Genomic DNA, 13624 nt, shown 5'->3' with positions numbered 1-13624 from the left:
AAAAGAAAGTTTAGAATGAGTAGTATGTTCAAAAAATTTTTTTAAATCAGATTAGGAGAAAGAAATGAAACAGCACCTAAGTCTAGCCCATCAACTTAGGGGAAAAGAAGTGTAACAAAGAAACCAGAATAAAATCTAATACTTTCAACTCCAGGATGCTTCATTTTCTGTAATTCTTATTAATAAACATTATATAAATCAATAATAATAAATTTATATTAATTACTAATTGCTTCATAGAGTTTGAGATATAGTTCCTAACTTTAAGAAGTTTACAACCTAGCAAAAGTAATCACATCAGGAAGGATTGCAGAATAACTTGTTTCTTTTTTATTTGCACTTTATTCTTATTTTAAAATATTATTGTTATTAAGACTTACTAATTATAAATACTAACTTCACTAACTTTCTGCATATAAACTCTAGACATCTTTGCAGCGTGGATGGCTAAACAGTTGAAGACACGCTTGCTTACCGAAACCTGGCAGCAAAAGAGACAAGAGCTTCCTTCAAACTGCTCCCTTCCTTACCTGTCTACAATGTCAAAGCAATTATGATATCTGGACAATATTATTATTATTATTATTATTATTATCATTATTTAGTAGTGTCCTTGCCTGTGCCTTAGCATTGACAGCTGGTAGCCTTGAACACCAGAAAAACAGTCCTGGTTCTGCGGTCCAAGTTTCTTAGGCTTGTTACCATTTCCATTGCCAAGAACACTGTTCTGATCAGACGTACCTAGCCTTTTCCAACTTGATGGCTTCCACCAAAATTGACATCCTAGTATTCTGAAGGAATTAACCTAACAGCCTCCAAAGTGTCTCTTTTGTCCTCATGAACTAAGTCACTTTTTCTGTAAAATGTGGCTTTGACCTTGATGCTGAAGACTTAATTTATCCCCATCCACACAGAGAGGGTTATTACTTCCCTCCCTACTAGTGAGAAAAATGAACCTCGTTAACATTTCCAGTGTCCCTTGAGAGGTATAGAGGTTCAGTATTATCATGTGGCATTTGCTATTTTTTAAAAAACTGCATGTCTCTCACTTAGACATCACTTTTCTTTTTTATACCTACACTAGAGGCCCGATGCACAAAATTTGGGCAAGAGTAGGCATTCCTTCCCCTGGCTGCCAGCACCAGCTTCCCTCTGGCACCCAGGACCCAGGCTTCCCTCACAGCCCTGGCTTTGGAAGGTCATCTGATCTAATTAGCATATTATGCTTTTATTATCATAGATAGTCCCAGTAGTTCAAGGATACCAAATACTTGGGAGGAAAAAAATATATATCTTGGTCTTGGAAGTTCCCTGTGGTGGAGCTTAGAGGCAGTCACAATAAATGATAGTGAGCTGTCTTTCTCAACATATGCCCAAGAATGCCACCCAATTATGATGATTCCTGTGGGGAGACTGAGATATGTCTTTAGGAGAATGACATTATTGGAAGGCAACTGAAATATATGAGAATATAGAGGATGTTTTTGTTGATTCTCTTTGAGTGAAATGGGAGGATTTGGGAGCGATCAATTAATGAAATTTAAGTTCTAAACTATGGTTTAAAATAAGTACTAGAATGAAAGACTCATATCTAAGATGGGAGTGTATCTTACAAAGAAGTATAGGATATGTTTGGCTGTAAACAACTTTGTGATAGTGGAGAAAAAATAAAAAACCACAACCTATGGCACTAAATAGAGAAGAGGATGGCAGTTCTAATATGAAAATCCCAAATCATTTTTGCTGTGCTCCATACCTGTCTTAGAAAAACTATTTTCCACAATCTGTTGGTATCAAGAGACCCTTTCCTCTCCAGCTCCAAATAACTGGACTAAGAGTTGGCCTGTGACACCAAAGAAATTAAGCCATAGGCCAAGCTAAGGCCATCAGATTTGATAGTGAGTTTAAAGCAGGAGTGTCAACACTGAGTTTTGAGGCTAGGGAACTGCATCTGGAGGGTCATGTCCATTGAAGATAACTTCTCTATTTTCTGCCTTGTGCACCATAAAGCAAAAGATGCAAAGGCTGGAGAATGGTGCAAACGTACCACAAGATCAAAGGAGCACAGAGAGAGTGATATCAGTTCCCAACTTAGTTCCTTGTAGAGCCCAGTTATTCTCCCTGGTCACATATTCTATGACATACCCCTATATCCTTTCATCAAATGCCTCATTTTTAGTTTAAGTTAACTTGAGTAGGTTCCTGTTTCTTGCAAGCAAACAATTCTTCTCTAAATCACGTAGACACAAGGATGACAATGTGAATGTAGTACCAAATCATCTCAATTGGAATAATAATTGAGAAATGGGTCATAGACAATTCTCACAATTTCACAATCTCAGGTGTTATACATACCAACACAGAATATCGATTATTCTGTGTTGGTATATAAAATGGGAAGTAAACTTGAAATTGTAGAGTGGAATAATAAATATGCTTCATATGAAGCATTTTGTGGGATAGAATACGAAAGAATAATGAGCCCTCGCTGGTTTGGCTTAGTGGATAGAGCGTCCCAGGTTTGATTCTGGTCAAGGGCTCATGCCCAGGTTGCGGGCTCGACCCCCAGTAGAGGGCATGCAGGAGGCAGCTGATCAATGATTCTCTCTCATCATTGATGTTTCTATCTCTCTCTCCTTCTCCTATCCTCTCTAAAATTAATAAAAATATTTTTTTAAAAAAAGAAAGAATAATGATAGAGATTCAAATATTCAGACACTTACTAAGGGTTTTATTCAACCAAAATAATTATTTATTAACTTTTGACTTAACATACTGACAATTTCATTTCCCAAAGAGTACATGAAATGACCAGACCTTGAGATTTGCAAATGAGGTGAAATGAAAGTAATAGTGCCCCTGAAGAAAAAGATCCCTGGATGATTATTAGGGAAAGAAAAGTTGAATGTAGTCCAAGTTTTAAAAGTCTGAGATTGAGATACAAAAGAAAATATGATTCCATGGCAAAAGACTCTTAAAAGGAATGCAGTTCAAGAGGTTAAGAAGTTATCAAAAATAAAATTTTGACGATATGATTTCTCTATGAGAAAGAAAAAGAGAAAAAGGTCTACAGAAAGCATTGTAACTATATAGCCTATTTTCTCACAAGCTCATATGTAACTTAGGTACATACAAAGCATGGGAGGAAAAGGCCAATGAACAGAGAAGAGTAAAAGAATGGCATCACCCTATATAAAGAATTATGTGAAGCCACGACGTTATTTGTTACAAAAAATGTGGTTAACAAAAAATGTTGATACTTATTTTTGGATCAAGATTACATTAGAATTAATAGTAGTTTGTAAATGCCTAAAAAAGTCTCTTTTACTTTTGTCTTTTCAGTAAAGATGAATGGTATTCAAACTGAAAAGGTATGGAAAAAATGGTCTGAGACAACAAAATCAAGGCCACTGTAATGTAATTTTAAAAGATCACTCAGCTCCCTCCAGTGAGTTTATGTTTCCAGGCCCAATCTTTTATAGTGAAAACTACTGAAAGACCAGAAATATTTGAGAAAACATGGAAGACAGACAAATATCATTTTAATTTTCAAAGCTAGAAGATCTGTTCTCCAGTGTAATCCCCAGCATGATTTTTCGGTGGATCCTTAAAAGGCCAGATTGCAAACCTTTGGAAAATGATCAACTGGACAATCTGAAGGTGTCAGCATGAACCAGGTTCTCAAAGAATTAGGCATCTCTGACTACCTCACTTCTTTTTTTGACAAGAGTTACAAGACTGGTTGATCATAAAATTGTAGTATCCTTGGACTGCAACAAAATGAAGCTCTCTCTTGATATCCTTATCGTCAAGATGATAACTTGGGGTGAATTTGAGTACAGTCCAATTAATTTTATGCATTATTCAAAGGGTAGTGATAGTGGATCTGTGTCAACTTGAAAGGAGGTTCTTGGTATCATACCAAAGTACTCAAGCATTTTTCCCAATTTAATCCATCAAGCATACTCTAGACTAGACACTGTGTGAGTAAAAGAAACAACACTGAACAAGACAGACAGTCTCTGCTCTTATAGATCTTATATTTGAGTCTGTCCTTAGCCTTGCTCCATAAACATTTTTATATGACTTTGGTGAGTATTCAGAAGATATATTTATTAAATTTGTATATGCTAAGCAGGTAAGAGGAATATCAAATTCAGCAGATGATGAAATTGCATCCCAAGGAAATTTGAAAGGCTAGTGTCATGGGTTAAGCCAAGTAATAGTAAATATAAGGATAAGTGTAATAATCTTCCCTTAAATCCACAACAACAACAACAACCCACAATGGCCATCACAGAAGTATAAGTTGAGAGGAAATATAGTTTAGCAGCAAATGATGTATAAAATGATCCAGAGGTTTTGGCAGAAAACTCAATATGACTAAATAGTTTAATTGACTGAAAAAATTAAAAAAGAAGATAATGCAATCTTGAGATATATGACTAGAACATATATTAGGAAGTAAGAAAATAGATATATTCTATCTTGTGTTAGTGGCCTAGGTACCACCTTTATGAGGAATGTAGAAAGAGTGGAGGATGTATAGAAGATATTGGCCTGAATACTGATGGCTCTTGAGACAGGAGAAGGAGCAATAGAAATAAATGAAAATGTCTATTTCTGAAAGGTCTTATTGGGGACAGGGTAGATATCTTCAAATATACAAAAGACTATTCTAAAGAGGTAAGATACAAGAATGAAAACAGAGTGATCTATATTTAGTTCAAACTAACTACAAAGTGTGTTTGTTGTCAAACCTCTTGCTTTGGCCTATGATGCACCCTAGACTCCCTCTCCAGCTGTTCTCCCAGATCTCCCCCAGACAGTTACTACACTTCACCCACTGCCATTCTTCTTGATCCTCAAACTCACCAAACCCAACTCCACCTCACAGTCATGTGCTTACTATTCTGCTGTCTGAAAAACTTTTCTCCCAGCTATGTACATGACTGACCTTTCCTCATCATTAAGTTCCTCAACAATTAAGTAATTTCTTATGAGAGATCTTTTCTGATCACTCTACCAAAATTAGCATCTCCAGTCACTTTCAAACACAATGCCCCATCTTATTTTATTTTAGCCTTTACTACTCATTATATAATACTAGAGGCCCAGTGCATGGATTCGTGCACATTGAAAGGAAATTAATTAGAAGGTGGCTGGTGGGGCAGGACTGGGCAAGATGGGCTGGACATGCCCTGAAGCCAATCTCCTGTGGTCCTTCCCCTGCTGGCCTCACCTGGGGCAGCGCTGGGTCTCGAAGGACGTCTGCAGGGTGAGCAGGGTCCCTTTTGCAGGTAGGGTACCTCAGTCTGGCTTGTAGGGATTGGGCCAAAACCAGCAGTCCGACATCCCCCTAGCGGTACTGGAGTACAAGAGGGCACTCTGCAAAGTTGCTATTGCTCGAAAGCTCCTGCTTTGAGCGTCTGCCCCCTGGTGGTCATTGCATGTCATAGCTACCAGCTGGTCGGCCAGTCAGCTGGTTGCTTAGGCTTTTATATAGAGAGATTTTCTTCATGACAGATCATGGATTTTTGTGTTCTGTTCATTGTCAAATAACCCAGGTCCTAGCAGAATGCCTGGAATATTAAGTGTTCAGTAAATATTGGCTAAGTGAATGAATGAACGTAAAAGATGGCAAGATCTGCTCAGATACATGTTTGAGTGAAGAGCAAAATGTCATTGGAAGGGGTGCAGTCGAGAGGATTCACACATAAATCAAAAGGCAGAACTGGATATCTTAAAGTCCTTTTCAACACTGAAATCCTATAATAAGCACTAAATTGTGGGATGTATTATAATTACACTATTGGTATAGAGAGGGATAATTAATGAAGAACAGTTAAGAAGTCTTCATTGAAGAGGTGGAAAATAAAGGGCTCTTCAAGGATGGCCAGAGTTGGAATGGGAGGAAAGATGTTCTAGGAGAGAGCAATATTGTGAGCAAAGTCTCAGAGGTAGACCTGAGGAGCACATGAGAAAGAGACAATTGTAAGGATGAGGCTTGACTAAAGGAATGGTTGTGCTTTGGGAATTTAAGAAAATGAGACAGGGCAGGTAGAGTAGGGACACAATGTGAGGTGGGACCTTAAAGCCAAGCTATGAGTTAAACTCAATGGTATTCTTGAGGAGATAGATGAACATCACAAGAGAGGCAATAATTTAAGAGAAGTTAGACTATGACAGAGTCTACCAGTGGTTCTCAACCTTCCTAATGCCGCCACCCTTTAATACAGTTTCTCATGTTGTGGTGACCCCCAATTTCATTGTTACAAATTGAACATAATTAAAGCATAGTGATTAATCACAAAAACAATATGTAATTATATGTGTGTTTTCCAATGGTCTTAGGCGACCCCTGTGAAAGGGTTGTTCGACCCCCAAAGGGGTTGTGACCCACAGGTTGAGAACTGCTGGTAAGCCTTGTAATCAATTTGGACTAAATGATGTCCTTTCAGTTCTAAAACAATTTATTTTTTCTATTTTATTCCATTTGAGGAGGCTCTGATGATAATCCTGATGTGAGATATGATGTCCTGGCAGAAAATTATAACAACTGAAACATAAAAAGGTAAATGTGAGAGATAATGTTTTTAAAAAGCTGTGAAGATTTTATGCCTAAATTAATAATAACTATAGTTATTTCCATAATGGGAACCTGACATATAGTAGGTGCTCAATAAATATTTGCTTGCCACCATAAAAAGATCCTATTACTGAACATTGGCAAGATATCTATGAGCCTTTGTGTAAGAATGACAATGGATTTACATATGTCTGTCACTCAGTGTCCTGCAGGTAGCTGGCTGACTATGGTTACATGGAAAAGATGTCCTCTATTGTAAACAGATGCCTTCTATGACCTTTATGACTATGACCTTATTAGAATCATTCTCCACCCAGACCAGTTGTTATAACCTTACATGACCAAACCAGACCTATATGAGGCAGCATCATAAAGGGATTAAAATGATTTTTTATCCATCTTTCCAGCACTTATACATTCAATGAATGGAGTCCTTCTTAATTAATTACTTTAAAAGCCCATCCTTTAGTCTCATTCTTCCCACCCACCCTGACACTTCTCTTTAAAAAAACTTTCAGCCATACAATAAAAAAGTCTCATCATTGTAGGCAGTGGCCCATGCCATGTAACTCTCTGCCAAATCTCTAAGGTATCAACACAGCTCCCCACAGCAGGCAGTTATGGTTAAAGATCTGGATCCAGTTGTCCCTAGCCCCATTTCACTTCCTCTTACTTGTTAACTGGCCTCTCTTTCCACTTGACTTATTTATTACTAAGATTTCTTGATTTTTGTTGTTGTTTTTCCTCAGATTTTTTGCAACATTCCTTAAAGGAAATGTTTAATACATTAGTTTTATTTGAATGAATTCAGTATGCCACCCCATGAGAGCCCAGCTGAATTTGGAGGTGGGAGCAGAGTACAGCATAACAGCTCTGTGTAACAGTATAACAGGCTGGGTTTGAAAGCTGGCTCTGCCGACCTTGAGCAATTACAAGCTGTGTGACCTTGAACAAATTATTTAACCTCTCTAAACAATTTTCTACACTGAAAAACAAGAATGATAATAATAGGAATAAGATAATCTATGTAAAAACACTTCGTGCCTAGCACATAAAAATGTTCCCTTATCTTCCATTTTAAATGATCAGAACAATAATAAATATTAACTATCTTAATTAATCTTCTTAATTCAAAGGTTGAGGGAAAAGTAAATGCTCTATCTGCACCATGTTCTAGCAACTGCTCAATTCTGTGAAGAATCAACCTAACAGATCGGTGTAACTAAAGCAAAGGAGCCGGACATACGTTTTGAGTTGTTCCCTTTCTCCATGGTGATAGTGCTTCCTCAATAACAAATAGACAAATATATAAAAGCCAGTCATTTTTTGCTTTATCTCATACTTGAGGACTCAAGAGGAAATGAGTGAAAGACATATTCTCAAGAGAAGAGGAAGGTACAGGCATAAGCCTTGCAAACATGCATGAGAGTTCTTTGCAAATGCTTTCAGTACAACATTAACAAGCTGACTAAAGGGAAAGGGCGCTGCTGCCATTGTTTGCAGAGCAAACAGGCGTGAGGCCGTTGAGGAGAGCAGGGCTTTGGAGGTTTAAATTCCAGTTCTGCTACTTTCCATGCGGCCTCAGGCAATGTGCCCAAGCCCTCAACACCTCGATTTCCTCATTTGTAAAATGGAGAAATTAAGAAAAATAATGTATGTAAAGTTCTTCCACAGGAAGCAGGCAGTGTAACCTGGATCACTACTCCCTTGGAGCAATGCTAATGAAATAAAATTGTGTTCTGATCAGGGTTTCTAGGCTGCATCATCTGAAGTGCACATGGTGCTTTGGTACAAAGGAGGACTTTGTATCTGAATAGGAGGCAGGCGGGTGTTCAATAAATATTTGATCATTTGTTTTGGCTTTCATGGAAGCACCTTGTGTACCTCATACGTGGGTTAGGATCTTCTTCATAACCTTTGTAGGTAGGGAAGCTACCAGCTTCTTAGATTTGCAACATCCTCACCTAATCCCAAGATCCTGTCTATTTCATTCACCACTGTTTTCCTTCATTTCCTAGACTAGAGTCTTAGAAAGTTTCCAGTATTTTTGCAGGAGACTTATCCATGGAAGGAAATCTTGTTGATATTCGGACTGTGTTTAAGCTTTCACTACGTGTAATCATCTCTCTACGGTTGGGAGCTATTTCAAACAAAATTGAGGGAAGAAGAGTAATTTAGATGAGTGTCCTAAGCAATAGATAGAAATCAATGTTATATATCTATAACCTTCTGAAAAAGGGGCTGTCTCCCTTTTTTTTTTCCTTTTGTGTAAGAAGATTGTTATAACCTCTAGAGGCCACTGATTCATGAGGGGATGGGAGCTGTGGACCTTGGGGGCAGTGTCGGTCTGAGCAACTTTGGTTCAGCCAAATAACTGGAGTGTCAGGGGTGGTTTGGGGAGGGGGGAGGTTCTTTAGAAAAGGAGGAAAAGCAAGAAAATAGAAATTCCACCCTTTGGTGCATATATTATAGGGGAGAAATATATAAATCAATTTTGAAATAACTTTATCTCATAGATTAATGTTTTGTATTTCTTTCATATTTTTAACATAATCTTAAAATATGTTTAAAATATGTTTTTAAGTTTTTAAAATATATTTTTAATTTTAAAAAGAAATATATGTTCACTAGAGAATATTGCAATATACAGATAAGGAAAATAAAGAAAATTCAAAGTACTTTGCAAAAAAGAAGATCAGTGGCTGCCTGGAGCTGGAGGTTGGGGGAAGTAGAATTGATTAATAGGGGCATGAAGAAACTTTTGAGGGGAGATGCAAGTGTTTTGTCTTGATTGTGGTAATGATTACAAATATGTATACATTGTCAAAATTCATAGTACTGTATACTTAAATGGGTTACAGCATTTCACTGCATGTAAATTATACCACTCTAAAGCCAAATGATACTTTTCGAAGTAACTTTTGTCATTACCCGTACAAAACTACTGTTAATACTCTTGCGTGCATTTTTTCAAATGATTTTTTATGTGTTTACTAGAGGCCGGGGGTGTGGGGTCTCTCAACCTGGCCTGCACCCTCTCCAATCTGGGACTCCTGTGGTATCAGGCCTAAACCAGCAGTCAGACATCCCTCTCGCAATCCGGGACTGCTGGCTCCTAACCACTCACCTGCCTGCCTGCCTGATCGCCCCTAACTGCCTCTGTCTCCACTCCCAGCCTAAGCCACAGTCTGGCCTCCCTCTGCGGGAGGCAATCTGGAGGACCAGGGGAAGGCGCCTCCCCCATTACCCCACGGCTGCTGCCACTGCTGGCCTGAGCCTGGGCCCTTCGCAGCTGCTGTGGCTTTGTCTGGAAGATCTCCACCCTAATTAGCATATTACCCTTTTATTAGTATAGAATGTATACACATATCTGTTTACATGAAAAAAATGACATCATTTTTTTATCAAATGTAACTGGGTTTTGTTTTTTTTTCAATTTCTATTTTTTACTCTCTTGCCTAGAAGTAGATTTTACCACTATAAACAACTGCTCCACAAAGCTTATTACATAACACTCAAGCGGGGGGAACTTGCTTTGAGGAGAGAGAAATAGGAAACTATTTTGACTTTAACAGCCTCCATAATCTCATTGTTGATGATTTCACAATCACTGCACATTTACTAGGCAGGGTCTTACTATATAAATGTTGGATAACATTTGCTATCAAATTTTAATGGCCACTGAGTGCTGAGAAACCCACAAGCAGCGGCTGCCAACACTCTTGATCATATCACATCTGCCTCTGAGAATGTGATTCTATCTATATGTGTGTGCCTGATGTACAGCTACAAAGCTCTTTGCACCTAGACTAGAGTTTTACCAGACACTTGAAAGAAAGAGGACAACAGAAAATTCTGACTGCTTCATTCAGAGACAAAGCTATTTTCCAGAAGTAATTTTAAGGGAGGCAAAACTTTACCTCTACCCTCTTAGAGTCTCTTGCCAGGTCTAAGAATAAAACTGATGTAAGACAAAGTAACAGGATAAAATCATACAAACTTTATTTAATACTAGTGGCCCAGTGCACGAAATTTGTGCACCCGGGGGGGGGGGGGGGCGGTGTCCCTCAGCCCGGCCTGCACCCTCTCCAATCTGGGACCCCTCGGGGGATGTCCAACTGCCAGTCAGACATCCCTCTCACAATCCAGGACCGCTGGCTCCTAACTGCTTGCCTGTCTGCCTGCTTGATTGCCCCAACTGCCCTCCCCTGCCAGCCTGATCGCCTCCAACTGCCCTTTCCTGCCCACAACTGCCCTCCCCTGCCGCGACCCACCTCCTCTGCCAGGACCGGCCTCCTCTGCACCGCAAGGAGCCGTGGGACTCGCAGGCCTCACCGTGTGGAGCAGCCACCGGGCCCGCCTCCGCTGTGCACGTGGCCATCTCGTGGCAGCCATCTCGTGGCAGCCATCTCGTGGCAGCCATCTCGTGGCGGCCATCTCGTGGCAGCCATCTCGTGGCAGCCATCTCGTGGTGGCCATCTTGTGACAACATCGCGCATGAGGGCCACCTAGGCTTTTATTAGTATAGATAGGTTTTATGTAACATAGAGCCTTCATAAGTAAATGAAGACCCAAAGAAGTGGAAAAACCTAAATGCTTTTATGCTAAATTGAACAAAGAGAGGCAATTGTGGAAAATCAACTAAAATCAATGGGAGGCTAAAGGAAGAAAAGAGTTATTTTTTATTTTATTTTAATGTAAGATTAAGATAAGTGTTTTATTTTTTATTTTATTTTTTTAAAATATAGTTTATATTCAATATTATTTTGTATTAGTTTCGGGTATACAGCATAGTGGTTAGACAAGCATATACTTTACAAAGTGATTCCCCCAATATTTCAAGTACCCACCTGGCACCATACATAGTTATTATAATATTATTGACTAAATTCCCTGTGCTGTAATTTACATCCCTATTTTGTAACTACCCAATTTGTGCTTCTTAAGCCTTTCATCATTTGCAGCTGGTCCTCCAAACCCCTCTCCTTTGGCAATCATCAAAATGTTCTCTGTGTCTATGAGTCTGTTCCTATGTTGTTCATTTCTTTTGTTCTAGAAAAGAGTTATTCTTACAAGGTCAGTTTGTACAGAATTCTCTGGGACTCAATTCCCTGAATATGTTTCTTTCCTCCTGATATACAGAGGACATCATTCACATGGAATTTTATCACTTGCATTTAGGAAGAAAAGGGGAGGTCAGAGCACCCTTTTTACACCTGCTCAGTGCATTTAGCTCAAAATAATCCTTAAACCAAAATGTCATAGTTTAGGGTAATATACTCTGATTTCCTTCATAATTCTGAACCCCTGAGAGCCAGTTCCCACTCTTGTATGTGAGACCTCAGGAGTAAGGATGGAACCAGAGGATATAGAATTAAAACCATCCCTGCAGTTAATATGAATGTTGGGCCCAGACGTTGTGGCTCAGTGGTTGAGCATCGGCCTATGAACTTGTCAGGGCACTTGCTCAGGTTGCAGGCTTGGTCCCCAGTAGAGGGTGTGCAGGAGGCAGCCAATCAGTGATTCTCTCTTATCATTGATGTTTGTATCTCTCTCTCTCCATTCCTCTCTGAAATCAATAAAAATGTATTTTTTTAATATGAATGTTGGCATAAAAGACCAATTGTAGGGGAAGCAGCAGCAGTTCCCACCTAACTTTGGCCTCTGCTCTTGTGGGTACCTGTGTGCAGATGGGCTCTCTAGGCAAAGGGAGAGGTTTAACTTCTCCTGGGGATTTAGACCAAGATGCTAACTATGGGGTAATTTAATCTGCCCCTGCTGTGGCTGGTTCCTAGAGAGCATGAAAGGAAGCCATAAAAGTCCATCCCCTTTTACTGGGGACCAACTAAGTTGGCCCCATTGACATAAAAACACAAATAAAAAACTGGTCAGTTTGCATAACTTATTTACAGCAGTGCCAGGTAGCTCAGGACCTGAGGTAGAGGAGTGTTTAATCCCTGCTTCCTGGTGACTCAGGTCTGCACACCTCCAAGAGGAGGAAGAGTGCCTGGGAACTGAGGGGAGGCTGGGCCAAGCTGCCTGGCCAGCCAATTGTGTCTCCACATCCAAGAAGTCAGACTTGCAGCCACCTCAACTCCCTCCTGAAGCCCAGGTGAGGACTTGGAGGCAGGAAGGCTAGAGTTCCTTTGGAAGGCAGCTATGCTCACCACTATACCACCAACGCCAACTAGAGTTCCTTTGGATCAGGGCTCTGCATAAAGGCATCCGAGTGGCAGAACAAGCGGTCCCCTGTCCATGCCTGAGGATGGTCTGAGCCACTCTTGGGTGCGTACAAAGTGAAGGCAACACATCAGAAGCAGGGAGTCAGGACACTGACAACAGCAGAGAAGTGACAGTGACAGGGAGGGAAGAAGAAGAACTCCAAGTGTGCAGCTGTCTGGAGCCATTTGGCACTGGGATAGCAGCCCTGTGGCCCTCCAATGCCCCTGGGGGCATGGCGGTCTGATAGCACTGCACAGTGACTGATGCTCAGAGGGAGTCATCAAGCAAAGGTCAGGTTATGTTCAGAACATTTTGTCTAAGAAGACAAAGTGAAGCATTTTGAAAAAATCACTTTCTAAAATAAAATTTTTTAAATGGGCATTTGTTTGGATTATATTATGTTGGTTATTAATAGTACTTCCACTTAAAACATTAGGTATATTTCATATTACTATATTAAAAATCCTATTCAGTGAGAACTGATTTTTATCTTTGTAGTCTTACTGATATATAAATAGGTACACCCACACATACACCTATTTTAAACTCAAATCTTCTGTCTTCCTGCCTCTTCTGGGACTTGACACCATTATTTATCTCCTCCCACATCTTCAGCCACTTTTTTCCTACGAGGTCTTTCTCTTCAGCATCTATATAATAAAAGCCTAAGCAACCATTACGGCAGAATGACCAGAACAACTGGTTGCTATGATGCACACTGACCACCAGGAGGCAGACACTCAAGGAAGGAGCCACCTCCTGGTGGTCAGTGTGCTCCCACAGGAAGAGCGCCACTCAGCCAGAAGCTGAGCT

Source organism: Myotis daubentonii, chromosome 3 (genome assembly GCF_963259705.1).
Source record: "Myotis daubentonii chromosome 3, mMyoDau2.1, whole genome shotgun sequence".
Classification (NCBI taxonomy): Eukaryota; Metazoa; Chordata; class Mammalia; order Chiroptera; family Vespertilionidae; genus Myotis; species Myotis daubentonii.
Note: the sequence above shows the minus strand (reverse complement) of the source record.